The sequence below is a fragment of the Pelobates fuscus genome, chromosome 4, assembly GCF_036172605.1.
Source record: "Pelobates fuscus isolate aPelFus1 chromosome 4, aPelFus1.pri, whole genome shotgun sequence".
Taxonomy (NCBI): domain Eukaryota; kingdom Metazoa; phylum Chordata; class Amphibia; order Anura; family Pelobatidae; genus Pelobates; species Pelobates fuscus.
In genome coordinates, this window is record NC_086320.1 from 186,696,568 (window position 1) to 186,712,268 (window position 15,701).

Here is a 15,701-nt window from a genome sequence, read left to right on the forward strand (position 1 = left end):
AAAACTTTTACAAACTAATAAAATCTGTCAACATTGAAGTTGCTGTTTAGTAGATAGGAGAGTGCGCTGGATCTTGTGTATTTATTGTATAATATGGCCCCCAGCAGCACCCCATTTAAGCATGTTTAGGTGAGTGCAACCATCCCCCCATGTTTCCTATATTTATTTGGGAGTCTAGCCAACTCCTTGGTTCTGCACCCCTCCCTGTTACAGGTGCCTCATCTCAGGTCCCTATTTAGCCTTGTACTGCAGAGAGCCTCAGATGGAATTTTTTCCCAAGTAAGTGGTTAATCTCATAAGAGCAGACATTAGACTGTGAGAGTAGGACCTGCCAAAGATGGGGTACATTGACGTTGTGGCAGGCTTATGCAATGTATGATCATATAATGTAACTAAATCCCCATTTTTTTTGCCTAGATTAGGTGTTTTTAAAAAAAACTTTTACAAACTAATAAAATCTGTCAACATTGAAGTTGCTGTTTAGTAGATAGGAGAGTGCGCTGGATCTTGTGTATTTATTGTATAATATGGCCCCCAGCAGCACCCCATTTAAGCATGTTTAGGTGAGTGCAACCATCCCCCCATGTTTCCTATATATATATATATATATATATATATATTATATATGATATCTTTCTTTAGAACAGGTGCCCAAAATTCAAGGTGTGGTCTTACCACAGTGACGAACTTGTAGTCTGCGTGGGTCGGTGTGCCTAAAATGTGTCTCCTGGAAGCACAATATGTCACCCTGTAATTGTTTGGCCTCCCTGTAGAGTGCATGGCGTTTTGCCGGGGTGTTTAGCCCTCTTACATTATACGAAATGATTTTCATGGCAGCTTATGTCTCGGTGTCCTTGGGTGTGGCTTATGTGGGTCGTGTCTCCCTTGGCGAGGTACTATGTGTGAACTGGGGGAGGTGGGGGGTTAAGGAGTTAAGGGGGGGGGGGGGTATGGTATGTGGAGACAGTAAGGTAAAACTTCGGTTATACCCGATGGGGTATGCAATTCCGCCAGCCGACGGGTTAGTTTCGGTTCCGGTCGTGCCGAGTGAAGCGCCCGGTCCCTGGGGGTTTAAGTACAGCGGCTCAGGTAGCTGCACTCGACACGGGCGGAACAATGAGCATCTATAACATTTAAAATCATCCTGCCTGACACAATTGTCAACTATATACATTGCAATCAATTAACTTGAACAGCAGATAAGCATATGAAACATATCCTATGTTAAATCACATACTGTGTGGAGTACTGAACAGTGTCCGCTATGATATTGTGATCCCCATGGAGTGTGTCCTCGTAAGCATGGAGCGACCCCCTGCATCATCCGTAAGGTGATAGTGTCTATGGGATATAGAGGTGAGGTGGGTATGCAACAGCTGTACAGGCCTTGTCGGGAAATCGCACCTTTCTCACCCACTCTCTTACCCTCCATGCCTGCTAGAGTCCACCCAGCCTGTCATTGTCGCCCTGTACCTGAAGTTCCAGATGGGAGGTTACCGGGTAATAGGCTTGTTGCGAACTTTCGGTACTTGGGCGTCCTGAACAGTTCGCTCATTTAGCACTGGAAGGTTTCCGGTTGAGTAATCCTCGGCTGATGGGGTTCAGATTGATGTAGACTTTTGGTCCCGGGCTGTCCGGTGTGGATGGGCGAGGCGGGTGTCGCATCTCAGCGGGGACAGGCGTGGAGGATGGTAGTACAACCCATGTTCTGGACTGTTGACGCCGGGTGTCCAGTGCGTCGTTTTTGTATGTCAGCCATGGTCCTGTTTGCCATATGTGTTCTGGAGCGGAGGTAGATGTGGGGTCGAACGAGGTAGTCCATGGGAGTTACTGTGGATCTCGTGGGTTAGTGCACCTTTGGCCTCCATCCTTGTGGTGCGCCCGTCGTTGGTCTGTGAGGTGAGGAGGAAGACCCCGACGGGGGTATATCCCATTCCTGTAGGAGTTGGAGTCCGTCTTCTGGGGTGTAGACGACTGTGGTTTGCCCGTTCCTGGTCACTATCAATTTGGTGGGGAAGCCCCAGCGGTAAGAAATCTGCTGGCTCCGCAGTGCCCCAGTTATTGTTGCAAACCCTCTCCTTTGTGCCAGTGTCGCTGGTGATATGTCAGCGAAAATTTGAATGGTCTTGAATTTTTCGGCCATATTATTAGTGTTGTGGCTGGCCTTCAGTATTTCTTCCTTTATGTGATGATAATGAGCTCTCAGTAACACATCTCTGGGCGCTGTTGGCTGTGCTGTTCTGGCTTTCGCCACCCTGTGTATTCTGTCCAGCAAGAACATTGCAGCCGAGAAATCTGGGAACAGGGTGTTGAACAGATCCGCCGCGTATATTTGCAGGTCCTATACGGACACCGTTTCTGGAATCCCTCTCAGTCTCAGATTGTTCCGACGAGAGCGGTCTTTAAGGTCGGTAAGTTTTGCTTCATGCACGGTCAGCCGAGATTCCATATGTTGTAGCCGTGCGCAGGGGCGGACTGAGAACCCTCAGGGCTCCCGGGCAGGGGCCCCTTACAGGCCCCACCCATACTCCACAGCAAGTGCCACCCATGTCCTGCCTCAATGCACCGCCTCCAGCCACACCCTACACAATCTTTAGACACAAGGAACAAAAGTGCAATAATCCCTTCGAGGCCCCAGTAGAGACTACAATTGAGGGCTAATGGGCCATGGAGGGGGGTCTTTCTAGCAGAGGCTATCTCAGTGTCCTTTAGAGAGTGTGTAAGAAAGAATCCCCTCCAGGCCCTATTAGAGACTACAATGGAGTCTAATAGGCTTGGAAGGGGGTCTTTCTAACAGAGGCCATCTCAGTGTCCCTGCTGGAAACAGTCGCCTCCAGGCCCCAGTAGAGACTACATTTGAGGGCTAATGGGCCATGGAGGGGGGGAGCATTCTAGCAGAGGCTATCTCAGTGTCCTTTAGAGAGTGTGTTAGAAAGAATTTCCTCCAGGTCCCATTAGAGACTACAATGGAGTCTAATGGGGCCTGGAGGGGGGTCTCTCCAACACTCTGGTTCCTATTCACAATATAGCAACACAACATAGCTCGCTGATACCTAGGCCAAGTTAGCTCCTCTTACCTTAATTACTGTTGCTGGCTGGCAGTCTGTGGGCTTGCTGGAAGGCTGTGGGCTTACTGGCTGCGGCTGGAAGGCTGTGGGCTTGCTGGCAGGCTGTGGGCTTGCTGGCAGGCTGTGGGCTTGCTGGCAGGCTGTGGGCTTGCTGGCTACTGCCGGCAGGCTGTGGGCTTGCTGGCTACTGCCGGCAGGCTGTGGGCTTGCTGGCTGTGGCTGGCAGGCTGTTGGCTTGCTGGCTGCGGCTGGCAGTCTGTTGGCTTGCTGGCTGTGGCTTGCTGGCTGCGGTTGGCAGGCTACGGGCTTGCTGGCTGTAAGCCTAACTGGTGACCTGTGGGCTGGCTGGCTTGCTGGCTACTGGGGCACTTGTAGATTATTTAAAGAAATAATCCATGCACAATAACCACTACTGCTCTGTGTAGTTGTTATGGTGCAAGGGGACCGGACCCCCCTTTCAGAGTAAGTAGTCAAACCGTTTAAGAATGGGATATGAGGCTGTAGTAGGGTATTGGAGCAGTGGTGCAATGTGTAAGGGGTGCAGTGTGTGTGAAAGGTTCAGTGTGTGTGAGGGGGTGTAGTGTGTGAATGTGTAGGATGTGTGGGGCAATGTGTGTATGAGGGGGCTGTGTATGTGTGTGTGTGTGGCAATGTGTGTAAATGTGTATGGTGTGTGTGGGTGTATGGTGGGCAGTGTGTGAATGTGTATGGTATGTGGGGGCAGTGTGTTTATGGGGCTAGAGTTCACTCTCACCACTGCGACCACCAGGAATCCCTGGTGGTCACAGTGTTGAGAGTGAACTGTAGCCTGTAGCTCCAGGGCTAGAGTTTACTCTCGCAAGAGCCGTAACGTTGCCGTGGTAACCGCAGCAACGATCTGTGCTCGTGCAAGAAGGACCCAGAGGAGCTGCAGGCTGAGCTCCCGGTTCCTCTCTTCCTCCCTCCCCTGCCGGCTGCCCGCACGGTGCCTGCGGACAGGGGAGGGGGCAATTGCCCTCCTCTTACTCCCCCCCTCCCCCTCTTCCCCCCTCACTCTCTTCTTACCCCCCTTCTTACTCTCCCCCTCTTCTTACTCCCCCTCCCCCTCTTCTTACTTCCCTCCCCCCTCTTCTTACCCCCGTCCCCCCTCTTCTTACCCCCTCCCTCTCTTCTTACCCCCTCCCTCTCTTCTTACCCCCTTCCTCTCTCTTCTTACCCCCTCCCTCTCTTCTCCTAGCCTCCCCTCTCTCTTCTTACGCCCCTCCCTCTCTCTTCCTACCCCCCTCCCTCTCTCTTCTTACCCCCCTTCCTCTCTCTTCTTACCCCCCTCCCTTTCTCTTCTTACCCCCTCCCTTTCTCTTCTTACCCCCCTTCCTCTCTCTTCTTAACCCCCTCCCTTTCTCTTCTTACCCCCCTCCCTTTCTCTTCTCCCCCCTCACCCTCTCTCTACTTACCCCCCTCCCTCTCTCTTCTTACCCCCTCTTCTTAACCCCCCTCCCTCTCTCTTCTTACCCCCCCTTCCTCTTTCTTCTTACCCCCTCCCCTCCCTCTCTGTTCATTCCCCCCTCTCTGTTCATTCTCCCCTCTCTGTTCATTCACCCCCTCTCTGTTCATTCCTCCCCCTCTGTTCATTCCCCACCCCCTCCCTCTCTGTTCATTTCCCCCCCCACCCCCTCCCTCTCTGTTCATTTCCCCCCACCCATCCCTCTCTGTTCATTTCCCCCCCCACCCTCCCTCTCTGTTCATTTCCCCCCCACCCCCTCCCTCTCTGTTCATTTTCCCCTCATCCCCTCCCTCTCTTTTCATTTCCCCCCCACCCCCTCCCTCTCTGTTCATTTCCCCCCCACCCCCTCCCTCTCTGTTCATTCCCCCCACACCCTCCCTCTCTGTTCATTTCCCCCCACCCCCTCCCTCTCTGTTCATTTCCCCCCCACCCCCTCCCTCGCTGTTAATTCCCCCCACCCCCTCCCTCTCTGTTAATTTCCCCCCCACCCTCTCTGTTAATTTCCCCCCCACCCCCTCCCTCTCTGTTAATTCCCCCCCACCCCCTCCCTCTCTGTCAATTCCCCCCCACCCCCTCCCTCTCTGTTAATCCCCCACCCCCTCGCTCTCTGTTAATTTCCCCCCCCACCCCCCACCCCCTCCCTCTCTGTTAATTCCCCCCCCACCCTCTCTGTTCTTACCCACCCCTCCTCTGTAGCGTGGCCGAGCTCCTGTGCGGTCCGGTGCCCGGCCGGAGTGATAGGAAGGTGCACACTGAGTGTGCACCTTCCTGTCAGTCCGGCCGGGTACAGGAAACAGAAACTCCTGTTCCGCGCGGAACAGGAGTTTCTGTTTCCTGTACCCGGCCGGACTGACAGGAAGGTGCACACTGAGCACCTTCCTATCACTCCGGCCGGGCACCGGACCGCACAGCAGCTCGGCCACGCTACAGAGGAGGGGAGGTGAGAAGCTGCAGCCGCCTGAGCGCTCTTAAGAGAGCGCTCAGGCGGCTGCAGCATTTAAAGGGGCGGCTGGGCCCCCTGATGGCGGGCCCCCCTCCCGGCCAGGCCCTCGGACCATGTCCGAAGTGCCCGACCGGTCAGTCCGCCACTGGCCGTGCGGACAAAGAGTCGTGCGCTGCGGCCTGCTTCTCCGATTTGCCCTCCAGGGCTGTTGTTCTGGAGGTGACATCTTGGATGTCTCTTTGTATGCCTGCAATGGAGGTTTGGAATTGGGCTATCAGTTGAGCCGATTGGGCATCCAGCATTGCTTGGAGCTTGAATTCCGTCAGCTGGGTGTCGTACCGCTTTGGGCCGTGGGTTGGGGCAAAGGAGTCTTGGCTTCCCTCTGAGTCTTGGTCGCCATCTTCCTCCAGGCCTTCTTGCCAGTGCTGCATTTTGGCTGTTTTTTTCGCCGTGAAGAACGTTGCTTTATCGTTCTTCTGCTTGGGTTTGTGTTGCGACATCGTTCATAGGGTGATCCCTCGCTTTTGGTCGGGTTTTCGTCCGTTTGTGTCGGGCAGGAGCTGCTTGTTTTGTCTGCCCATGGAGGAGCCGATAGATTAAGGGGCCATTCCTCATGGCGTTCAGCTACGGCCCCCCGCACTTACCATATTTAACAAATTCACTGCAGAATTCGGTTTACAAGGCGATCTTTCTATACAAACCATGGTGGCTTTTGCCTCTTTTTGCCACTTACATCTTAAACTTTCCCACAACACCATAAAACTTTATCTCACTGGGGTGCAGCACCATAGCCTCACAAATTTCCCTAACAACACCCCCTTCTTGTCATCATATCCCATTTAAAAGGTATTGAAAGGTATGTTAAAGGTTTCAGCTCATCTCACTATCACAAGACTACCTATAGATGGGTCTATCTTCAGATCCCTTAGAAATCTCATTGACGAATCCCCGTTTGATCCCGACACTAACCTGGTGATCAAAGCAGCTATCTATCTTGCTTTTTACGGTTTTCTCAGACCTAGAGAGTTCACTGTTGTTCGTCAAGAGGATATCACGCACAGCCTAAAAACATCGCACCTTACAAAGGTGGAGGATCACTATCTACTTTCGATCCCATCAACTAAAACCAACCATTCACTACACCCCACTGTAATTCCTCTCTTCCCTACTGATAATGCCTTGTGTCCGGTCAAGGCGCTAGACCACCTACGGTCAACCCTTCACGCACACTCACCAGACTCTCCGCTCTTATCAATACAAGGGCACCCGCCAGTGGTGTATCCTGGTTTTGTGCTGCCCTAGGCAGAACAAAACTCAGGCGCCCCCCCCCCGGCGCCACCCCCACCCAACCTTTCCCCCCCCACCCTGCATTCTAAATACACACACACACATTCGCTGACAGATACGCATATACTAGCTAACAGAAACACACACTCGCTAACAGAAACACACACTCACTAACAGACACACACTAACAGACACACACTCACTCACTAGCAGACACAAACTAGCAGACACACACACTCACTAACATACACACACACTCTCAGGCAAACACACACACTAACAGACACACACAGTCAGACACACACACTAACAGACACACACAGTCAGACACACACACACACACACTCAGACACACACATTCACTAACAGACACACACACTCACAGGCAAACACACTAACAGAAACACACTAACAGAAACACACTAACAGAAACACACACTAACAGACACACTAACACACACAAACACACACTAACACACACACACTAACAGATACACACTAACACACACACTAACAGATACACACTAACACACACACACTAACAGACACACACTAACACACACACACTAACACACACACTAACAGACACACTAACAGACACACACACTCACATTAACACATCTTTTTTAAATTTAACCCCCCCCCCAGCCTCCTTACCTTTGGGAATGCTGGGGGGGGAGGTGTCTCTTCCTCTCTGGTGGTAAAGTGGTTGCTGGGCAAGCGGCACTGCCTGGCGGGTGGCAGGCGGCTGGCGAGGGAGCACTTCCTCTGAGCTGTCTGCTCAGCTCCCTCGCGCGCCGCAGAGTGAGGCTGGGAGCCGGAATATGACATCATATTCCGGCTCCCAGTCTTACTCTGCGGCGCGCGAGGGAGCTGAGCAGACAGCTCAGAGGAAGTGCTCCCTCGCCGGCCGCCCACCAGCGCCGCCCGACCGCCCATCAGCCCGCCGGCAGCCCAGCATGTCTGTTAGCCGCAAGGCTAACAAGACATTTGCCTTGGGCATTTGGGGGCGGCTTTTTTTGGCTAATACGCCCCTGGCTAAATTCACGGCTCACGTCAGAACCCTATTATCTAAACTGGGTTTCAATCCGACTTCATTCTCCGGGCACTCCTTTCGCATAGGAGCCGCCTCTTCAGCCTCCAGCACTAATACACCGGTTCACATCATCAAGAGACTGGGGCGATGGAAATCCTCCATATACCATACTTATATTCCACGACCAGAGAAAGAGCTTCATCAAGCTTTCAGGAACTTGGTTATGTAAAAAGGCAATAAAGTGTGTATTTTCATGAACTTCTCTTTTGCCCTCTTTTATTTACAGGCCCACTCGTACGTTGGTTTCGGCACACCACAACCAACTTTCCCCCTCAGATACTACCCATTACGTATTAAATTCTGAGCACAGGTAGAAAGGCCATTAGGCCTGAATTTGTGGGAGGAGTAAGTCCCCTACTTAAACTCCCAGCCCCTACTCACCTCTGCCGTTCAGCTGATTGTCCCCACCCACCTACACCCTGTTATAATTACATTCTCCTTGGTGGGCCCTCTTTTATTTACAGGCCCACTCGTACGTTGGTTTCGGCACACCACAACCAACTTTGCCCTTACAGATACTATCCATTACGTATTAAATTCCGAGCACAAATATATATATATATATATATATATATATATATATATATATATTTGTGTACGGCACATTCCGAGGACGTAAGGAAAACAGGGTTTAAAATAAGTAGTTCCTTAATAGCAAGTCAGTTGAGGTGTGCCGAAACTGACGTAAGGTTAGGCCTGTAAAAGAGGGCCCACCTAGGAAAATGATAAAATTGAGGGTGCGGTGGGAGGGGCACTTCCGAGATCGTCGAAGACAGGTAAGCAGGGGCTTACTGGGTTTAAATAGGGAAATTAAGTGCCTCCCACAATTACAGGCCAAGCCTTCTATTTGTGTACGGCACATTCCGAGGACGTAAGGAAAACAGGGTTTAAAATAAGTAGTTCCTTAATAGCAAGTCAGTTGAGGTGTGCCGAAACTGACGTAAGGTTAGGCCTGTAAAAGAGGGCAAAAATAATAACCAATTAAAACAAAATGCGTTTATTAAGCGGTACATCATTTAGTCATATCACAGAAAGCCATCCTTATCTCTTTCTCTGGATTGGGAATGTATCTGTTGTATGCGGATGATTTCCACCTCCCCATGTTTTTAATTATGTGTGTCGGTACATGATTACCTGAGGCAGCTGTGGCTGCTCCAATGCGAAAAGAATGGCCCGAGAATGACCGTGGGTTTTGTCCCAAACGGAGTAAAAGGGTGCGTATGTAAAGCATGAAAATTTTTGTGGTCAGGGGTTTCCCTAGAATATCTAGAAGTGGGCTATCGGGAGCGGAATTAGCTAGGGCTGCTACAAGCTTATCCAATACACGAACGGGACACCATTTGGTTGAAGTGGGATAAAAGTTAATTTCCACTGGTGGGCCTGATTGGCTTGTTTTGGTGCGGGTAACGGACAGAGTGTAGTGATCTAGATTTTTAACTAAGTGTTTCTTCTGGAGGCACGAGCTGAAATCAGAGGCTCTCTCTACGGTGAACTCTTTGGGTCTCAAGAAACCGTAAAAGGCTAGATAAGCCGCTGATTTGACAACGAGGTTTGTGATATGTTCGAAAGGGGACGTGTCGAGTATATCGGACAAGTTCTTAAACAGCTTACTATCTATGGGAAGGCGTTTAGTGGGTATGTGTACTGACAAGTTATGGATGCCTTTGAGGACACTTTTAAGAGGGTAGGAAGATAGGAAAGGAGACTTGTTGGGAAAGGAGGTTAACATGTAGTGTTGGATTCCCGTTAAGTAGAGTTTGATTGTGTTGTAAGATAGATTAAGAGAAAAGTGGCAAAAAGTTGTGAAAGCAACCATGGTTTCAACAGAAAAAACATTTATTACACAGTAATTACGAATGAAACACATAAACAGTTCATATGCTCTGTAATAGGCTTTCCTCGTGTTGAGGGATAAACCCGCCTGAGCAAGCGTGCCGCTCAGATGTAGGAGAGAGCTTAATGCATTACCAGGTCTTCGAATTTTGGAGGTACCCTGGGTTGCTGGGAAGCTGTAGGATGTAGTCTGAAGAACTCCTGCAAATTGAAGCGTGACAGAGCATCAGCGGCAGTATTTTGTATACCTGGGACGTGAACACAGGATATGCAGAACTGGAGATTAGCTGCTAGCCAAGTGAGTCTCCTGACTAGGTTCATGATCGTGAGGGACTGAGAGCGGCCCTTGTTGATGATGTTACAGGTAGCTAAGTTGTCACAAAAACACCTGACTGACTGCCCCCTCCACTCTACCCCCCACGTGTAAGCTGCTGCTACGATAGGGTAGATCTCAAAAAGAGAGGAGGTGGTACTGAATCTCTCGAGTGACGTGGTTTCGACCGGCCAGGAGTCGTATAGCCACTCGTCTCCAAAAATGGCCGCATATCCTAAGGCACCTGAAGCGTCAGTCCAGAGTACTGGGGAATCGTCGGAAACGGGGGGAACAAACAGCGACCTGCCGTTCCACGAGGAAAGGAACAGCTGCCACATTCTCAGGTCAGCTGTAGCTGACTCGTCTAGGGCTGTAGTGGAGTCATCGTCAGGGAGACCGTGCAAAAGTGAAAGGATCCTGGAAATGAAAGACCTACCCTGTGGAATTATTCTCATGGCAAAATTAAGTGAGCCTAAAAGTGACTGTAGCTGTTTCCTGGTGCAAGTGCCTAGTGACATGCAGGTGCTAATGTAAGATAGAATACGGTCTACTTTCTCCTGGGGCAGGCTGGCATGCATGGTGACAGAATTGAGTGTAATCCCCAGAAAAGTAATTTCGGTTTTGGGACCTTCAGTTTTGTCCTGGGCTACGGGGACACCTAAATCTTTGAAGAGCGTGAGCAAGAGATGAAGGCTGCGTGGAGTGCAGTGGTGAGGTTCTATGGCGAGGAAGTCATCTAAATAATGTATAACAACTGGGCATCTGCAGAAGTTAAGGAGAAGCCATGTCAAGGTTTCGGCGAACAGGTCGAATAACTTGGGGCTACTTTTGGAGCCGAAAGTAAGCCTGGTAGCGAAATAGTAGTTGTCTAGCCACTTAACTCCGTGCAGATGCCAGAGTGATTGATGGATGGGAAGTAACTTAAAGGCGTTGGTAATATCTGACTTACTTAACCAGGCTGCCTTCCCGGAGTTAATAATCGCCTGAATGGCATCATCGATTCTAGCGTACTGAAGAGAAAAATCTTCTGACGGGATTAGTGCATTCAGGCTAGGTGTGGGAGAGGCGTGTGGTGCAGAAAAATCAATAATAAGTCTCTTTTTGTTGTTAAACTTCCCAGTGGCGATACCTAGAGGGTTAGTCCTCCATGAGGAGAAAGGAGGAGTAGTGAAAGGGCCTATCATGAAGCCGTTATCCACTTCTTTCTGTAAGAGTACTTGTAGGGTATCGGGGTCTGTGAGAGCTGACTGAAGGTTGGGGCACTCGAGGATGCCTGAGGGGAGAGAGACAAAGCCTGTGTGAAACCCGTGAGTGAACCCTGACGTGAGAAATTCCACCAGATGTAAAGAAGGATGATTAGCCAGGTAACGTTGCAAACTCGGTATGTTTATTGGAGTAGAAGCCTTTTTAGGGTACAACTTGTTAGGGCACATCGTCTTGGCATGTGCCCTGAAACAAAGCGAGCACACATGCAGCAGCCTACAAGCACTGTAACTACAACCCCCAGCATTAAAATTATTGCAGACCTGAGCTTTTCCCAAGAACACTATTGGCCTGCCTAATTTATCTTTAATCTCCTTCTGGTTGGAAGTTGACTGAAAATCGGAGTTGGCGTTGCTGGTAGAGGGGATAGCTACATTCTCAGGACAGAAATTAATAGAGTGAGCTGCAGACGAGCAAATGGCACAGGAAGGGGTTTTGAGACCTGCAAAATGCATAAGAAACAATTCTGTATCTAACTGACCCCAGTCCGTAACTGTATTATACTGGGACAATGAAGCGGCTGACCTAGCGGAGAACGACTTGTGATAGTCGTAAAAGGCAAAGTCCCCGTACTTATAAGCCAGCTCTATCACCTTGTGAAGGTACAAATCTAGCTCCTCTCTGCGGAGGGGAAAAGCAGTACAGATAACGTCTCTGTATAGGCCAAATGCCAAGACAAACTCAGGGATGTTAAGTTTCCTATTCAACCTAGGGTTCCTGGCCCTCATCACTACTGATAGGTCCTCAAACGTGTATGCCCTGTTTTCAACCACGTCTTGAGCCGCTATCAGTAGCGAGGCCAAGTTAACATCCTTTCCCTCTATGATGTCACGTCTGAGAGACTGCGGTATCAGGTGAATAGGATTAATAACGTTGGAAACTTTCCTAGCCGGTGGAGGGTCACTGTTACCTCCTAGAGCGGGCGTGGGTTGGACAACCGGCCCGGGAATCTCGGGGACTGAAGGAATGTTATTAGCTTCCAGGTTATCCAATCTGTTATTGATGGTGGCAACTGAGGACACTAGGGAGGCCATCATGGCGTGTAATTCAGCCAGGCTATTAAGTACGTTAACCTGTGAACTAGGGCCAGGCCTTTCGTTATCCTCAGTAGAGTTCAATAAACGAAAAAGTTCATTCTTCCTAGCTGAAGCCGGATAAGGGATATTTCTCTTTTTAAGTTCAGCGGTAATCTTAGGGATAGTCCAGGAGCGATAGCTGGAAGCTGGACTTGGAGGGGTTGGTTGCGTTCTCTGCGTGCCCGACCTGAGCGGGGTGCTGGTAACCGACAGATTGTCTTCTAACACCGAAGCGTTGGACATTCTAAGGGGCAGAGAGGGCGAGTTTAGTACTGAAAAATAAAAAGCTGGAGGGACCCCACTCACTAGGCTAGTGCCCATAGGCGAAATTGTATTAGCTTAGCTTTCGTTGGTGGCAGATGAGGCCCTAACTACTTGCCAAGTGGCTATGAGAGGCACTAACTATGATTTGGCGCGTGGGGCCTTGGTGCCACTGAGGTGGGTGGCGGGGAGTTGGCCTCTCGGTGACATGAAAAAGAAGCAATACGATTGGCCGTGACTGGTGAGGCCCTAACTAATTTTGAAGCAAGGCTATAGCTATGCGTTGGGACGATTGGCCTGAACCTCCGAACGTAAGGGCTGACCTATGCCTTGCGGGACCTCTAACCTTATAGGCAAAGAGCCCACGGGAACATACCTAAGTTGGCGGGAGAATTACAACTAGTCCTCGAACCCCCCCCCCCCCCGCCAGGACACACCGATAACATACCTGCTGAGGAAGGAAACTTTATTTGACCTAATAAAGTATAATCCTGCAGGGAACCAATGGAACTAAAGGAAAAGAAACGTGACCTATTTATGAAATGTACTATTTAACTACAACATACACACAAGAACTGGGTGACACCGAGGCCTACCTCTTTAACAAAGCTGCGAATACGTACACCCGCGAAGGGCCACTTGCGAGAAGTGTCAGTACTAGTAAGAACTACAACAAAAACAGGACAGGAACAGCCATTTAACACAATGGAACAACATACCCCCTATTTACACTATTTAGCTATTTATGACATAAAGGGGACCATATAACTACTTTAAACACAGAAGTTAAGAATACTGGGCACTACTAAAAACCGCTTAAACCCCTTTCATATAAAACGTAACTATTAAGACATAGCTTAAAACGTGAACAAAAACCCAGAATACGGAACAGAACGAAGATATAGTACCCCCTGAACGAAAACGTATGGCAACCCGGTGTGGCTGAACGAGACTACGAGGTGTAAGTGTAACTGAACGTGTTACACTGATCGAGAAAATGCAGGAGCGGATTGAATCCGAGCCCGTGAGCGACAGGGCTAAACTTACGATTCTGATGCCGTCCGTGTGAGGCAAAAGCGGAATACTCACGAATACAGCCGCAGGGCGTTTGAACCGGGCTGCCGGCGGGCGGGAATACTGACGTCACGGATCTGTAAACCGGAAGTACACTGAAGCACTTCCGAGATCGTCGAAGACAGGTAAGCAGGGGCTTACTGGGTTTAAATAGGGAAATTAAGTGCCTCCCACAATTACAGGCCAAGCCTTCTATATATATATATATATATACTATCTATGCATACTGAAACAAAAAAAATAATTTTAAACTTTTAAGAACAATCAAAATAATAGGATGCTGAGGGTTTGTTTTGTTTTTTGCAAACCTCTTGGTAGTGAAGGGTTAAGAAGCTAGCCAGTAGATAACTATAAAAAAACCAGAGAAACTGCCAACAGTAAATCTGCCTTTAAAGCTGAGGAACCTTAGTACTAATTATGCATATAATATCAGTAAAATATTATTTTAAAACATTCTCCAAGATGTTTGTTTTTTAAAATATGTGGTAAGTGAGAAAATGTGAAATGTGGTTAGTCAATAAGTGATTTACATAATTTAAGAAAAATTGCCAAAATATGAAATTTTTTCTTTAATTTTTTGTTCCTAACATTTTTGGTTATTTTAACAGTTCAGTGCTATTCACTGTTTAGTAAATAATCCCCCATGTCTAAGAAACAGTTTAGACACACAAAGCACTTTAGCTTGTAAGCCACAACTGTGTGCAATTGTGTGTTTAAACGAGCGCGGGTGGCTCCAGCCAATGAGAAGCTTTTGCTTAATGTATTCCCTGGCACAAAGTCTGGGGTTGGGCAAATAGACGGTTTGTAAAGGCTGCAGACAGTAAGCTGTTTTCTTTTCATAAACCATATGACCCCTGTATCCAGAGGGAATATATACTAAGATCTACCCATGTATGCCTGAAACCGTAGATTGTAGACAACACTACTATCATGCATGCAAGTTATTAATGCATTATAGTCATGTACAGCAGTGATCCCCAACCCAGTCCTCATGGACCAGCAACAGTCCAGGATTTGTCAGTATCTCCATTGTAAAAAAAAAAAAAAAAAAAAAAAAAAAAAAAAGGGAAATACATAAATCCTGGACTGCTAATGGGCCATGAGGACTGGGTTGTGGACCACTGGTGTACAGTACTGTACTGTATAGAGTACTGTGCATAATGGCAACGTTTATTTTTAATATGGCACAGTAAGAGCTGCAATACTGTGAGAGTTGACAGGACATGTGGTGATGAAATCAAGAACGGAGCGCAACCGCAGTTAAGTAGAATCATTGGAAGGGAATGAAACACGCAGAAGAAACTACATAATAAATGCATGTTTTTTTAGAGGTATATCTACTTAATTGTTTTTAAGAAAATTAAAAATGTTATTGAGTGTTTATTGAAAAAGCTGGCCCCATTCTAGCACGATAGCATGATATAGTCCATGGTTGGTTTTAGTGACTAATTTTATCAGGAAGCCCAATGGGGTTAACTAAGTAAACTCTAAATTATAGCAAATTTTGTAAAATTGGTAAAAAAAAAAAAAAAAAAAAAAAAAGCACCATTTACAGACTGAAATAGCCAAACTGAAAACATTTGAGCTGAAGATTCTTTCCAGATAAGCTAATTGTTTCTAAACGTTAACTTTTGGATTTAAATTTTCTACAGTTTAGTAAATTAATCCTTAGTATTTATACATAAAATACCAACATATTTCCTCATGTATTACCTATCATATTAACTATTCAGGTGTCTTTGTACTTCCAAAAATCAGAATCATATATCAATGACTTTTTCCTTTTTCCTCTGGCAGTAAATGAGTAAATAATCCCTATTATTAGTTATAAAGTTGGAAAATAGCTTTTGCTTTCTTAGTATCTATTATACTGGCATAGCACTTCATCAATATGTCTTTTCATATCTTTATCTAATATTGTTAAACAGCTTGGAAGTAACGAATTTATAACAACAATTATCTGATTGCAATTTAATTAAAATCTTTAAAGTTTTGTTTCTTTCT